Source organism: Zingiber officinale, chromosome 1B (assembly GCF_018446385.1).
Source record: "Zingiber officinale cultivar Zhangliang chromosome 1B, Zo_v1.1, whole genome shotgun sequence".
Lineage (NCBI taxonomy): Eukaryota > Viridiplantae > Streptophyta > Magnoliopsida > Zingiberales > Zingiberaceae > Zingiber > Zingiber officinale.
Window position 1 is genome coordinate 109,612,149 of NC_055986.1, and position 3,774 is coordinate 109,615,922.

The window sequence follows — 3,774 nt, forward strand, 5'->3', positions numbered from 1 at the left end:
AAGAAAGAAAAAGGCCAAGGCCTTAAGTTAATCCCAAGTCAAGACTTTAGGGATTTTGGCTCATAAGGTGCTTGTTAAAATGTCAAGACATTTAAAGAAAAAGTAAATAAGATATTTTACTTTGAAGAGGCTAGTACCCGACTTCCGAGGTTGTCGTTAAACAAATCCAGGTGACCAATTCCGAGGTCTTGGCCCTGGTAAGACCGAGGTCTTTACCCTCGTAGAACTGGTGGCCCGCTACCCCAGTTTCTATTAGGGAGCGCGCTTTGGTACTACGCCTGGGCCCAAGAGAAGTTGATTATTATTTTAAAGTATTAAAGTATAAGTTTTCAAATAAGTGAAATAAAAGAATAAGTTTAGAACAAATGAAATAAGTTTCACTTTGTTTTAAAATCAGCAAGTTTTAGTTTTCTTTTATGCTAGCATGTTATTTAGATTAGCTTACTGTTATTTGCTAGTAGATGAGCATGAGCAGCTTTACATGTTTAGCATTTCAGCCTGTTTGATTATTTACTATTAGATGAGCATGAGTAGTTTTCAGTAAGCATTCAGTTAGTTTATGTTATAGATATATGTACATGCATATCGAGATTTTGTGAGTTAGATAGCTCTTACTAAGTAATTTTGCTTATAGATTGCATTTCCTCTTACTGCCGATAAAGGAAAGGAAAAGCTATAGCAAAGGAAGGCGACGAGGAGGTGCGGATGGTGTGTGATGCCAGGACTATGGGAGAGACTTGGGATGTTATTGAGTTTCGTATTTTAGTGCATAAGAAACATTTGAGATGCATTTTATATTCCATGTCATTTGAGATTGTATTTTATACTCCATGTCATTTGAGTTCATTCTTGTTTTAGATTCCATGCTGAGATAAGTTCTGATTAATAAGTAGATACTGTTGTGTTTGCATTGAGATATAGTGTGTATAGTTTCTGTTATTATGTGTTATATATGCATGTCAGTATTGTATTGCATTTTAGTCCTGTTGTACTGCATACACTCTGCCGAAATTTTAAGTTTTCTGAAAAAAAAAGTTAAGTACAGTTTGCCATACTAGTTAAGTAAGAATTTATAGTACTTAAGTAACAGTTACCCTTAGAGAGTAGTAGTAAGAAGGGTGGTCCTTACAAAGCTAGACCAAGGACTTAATAGGATCCATAAATTTCAGAATTTGGATCAGCAGCACGCCAAGTGCTCGAAGAAATGCCTAGGCATTTGTTCTAAGAGTTCTAAACAGATAATAAGTATTTTATTTTTAAGTGACTAGTACCCGACTTCCGAGGTTGTCGTTAAACAAATCCAGGTGACCAATTTCGAGGTCTTGGCCCTGGTAAGACCAAGGTCTTTACCCTTGTAGAATTGGTGGCTCGCTACCTCATTTTTACTAGGGAGCGCGCAATGGTACTACGCCTGGGCCCAAGAGAGAATTGATTATTATTTTGAAGTATAAAAGTATAAGATTTTAAACAAGTGAAATGAGCTTCACATAAGTTTAAAATTCAGCAAGTTTAGTTTTCTTTTATGCTAGCATTTTGTTATATGAGCATGAGCAGCTTTACATGTTTAACATTTCAGTATGTTTATTTCCTTTGCTATTATCAGATGAGCATGTGTAGTATTTCCTTTAAAGCATTCAGTTTTAGAATTTATTCTTATTCACATGCATATTCAAGTTTTGTGAGTTAGATAGCGCTTACTAAGCAATTTTGCTTATAGTTACATTTTCCTCTTACTGTAGATAAAAGAAAGGAAAAGTTATAGCAAAGGAAGGCGACAAGGAGGTGCGGATGGATGTGTGATGTTTGGACTATAGATGCCTTGGGGCTTAGTTTTAAAATTCATTGAGATTTTGTATTCAGTATGTTAGAACTATTTTCTCTCATGTTGCTGGATTTGGCTGTTGAATACTTATTGTTTTAGAACTCTTCCTATTAATTGCTATGTACAATAGTTTCATGATTTGAGTTGTAGTACTATTGCATGCATGTTCAGATTAATAGATATGTGTTTAGCATATTTAAATTGATATGTAGTTTTAGATGTGAATATATGCTTGAGTAGTATGATAGGATGAGTTATTTATGTTTTCCGCTGTTACATATTGTATGCTTTGAGTTTTTGAGAGTTTTAAGTATAGATAATTTCATGTGAGCAACATTAGTTAAGCATAGCTAATAGTCCAGTAGCGCTCCACCCTTACAGACTAGTAGTGAGGAGGGTAGGGTGTTACAAGTTGGTATCAGAGCCGTTCCTATTCTCCAGCATCACACATCAACACCAACCTTGCCGTCTTCAAGTAAGAATGTATTTATACTTTCTATAAATGTTTTCCTTTATTATTTATGTGCAGCATAGAGAAATGTTTAGAAGTACTGCTCACTTGTAGTAAGAGGTATTTACCGTTGATTTCTCGTCGTAGAAATATTGTATGTGTAGATTTCTTTTGTGTTCTATGCATGATTGTGTGTTACCTAGTTAGTTTCACTTATAGATGCATATGAAAAAAATACCCTATCAGTATTTTGAGTTTAAGAAAAGTATAAGAAAGATAAAGAAAAGAAAGAAAAAGGCTAAGGCCTTAAGTAGATCCCAAAGTCAAGACTTTAGGGATTTTGACACACAAGGTGTTTGTTAAAATGCCAAGGCATTTAAAGAAGAAGTAATTAAGATATTTTACTTTGAAAGACCAGAAATAGCACTTAATATGAGTAGTGGAACTCACCGGCCACAGACTGGTGAAGAGTTGGTCAGCAAGGCATTAGTCGTTGAACATTATCTGAACAACATCAAGGCACAACAAATGCAATTCAAGCTAGTCAAGATAGAGGATAAGACAGCAGGGAGTCAGAAGCCCCAGGCAAGCAAGCAGCGCTGGAAGGGCAAAGATAACAAGAGGAAGCGATGGAATACAGGAGGCCGCCAAAAGGGAGGTCCAGTAGACAAGCAGGCCAAGTTCCCTCCCTGCCCTAAATGTGGGAGACTACATCCAGGAGCCTATCTTTTGGGTCTGACTGGATGTTATTCGTGTGGTCAAGAAGGACACCTGGCTAAGGCATGTCCTAACAAGCTCAAAGCATCTCAGCAACAAGCAACACAATACGGGAACAAGCCCCAGTTACACTACATGGCTGCGACTCTGGACGGACCTCAGCTCAGTCAAGGAAAATTGGAAGCTCCACCAGTTTTAGCCAGTGCCAGAGTATTCTCCCTCACCAAAGAGGAGGCTACTAGTGCCTCTACGGTTGTAACAAGTCAAGTAGTTATTTTTCAGCATTTAGCTACTGCACTATTTGATACTGGGGCGACCCATTCTTTTATATCAGTACTCTTTGCCAAAGAATTTCAAATGCCTACAGAGAGCATGAACTCTAAATTTTTAACGACCCTACCTTCTGGGGAAGTCATGGAATCCAACCAGTGGCTTCGGGCTGTACCAGTCAGAATTTCAAACCGAGAGCTATATGTTGATCTAGTAGTCCTTGCGATGCAAGATTTCGATGTCATTCTGGGTATGGATTTGCTCAGCAAGTACAGTGCTTCGGTGGACTGCCGTAAAAGGAAAGTGATTTTCAGCCCAGAAGGTGAACCATCCTTTGAGTTTACGGGAGTGCCGAAGAGGAAGACCCAGAAGTTCCTCTCTTCCCTCACAGCTCACCAGATGTTAGCTAAAGGATGTACTAGTTTTCTTGCGTACATTGTGAATGCAGAAGAACAAGAAAGACCCAAGCAAGAAGATGTTCGGGTAGTCTGTGAGTATCCAGAGCTATTTTCAG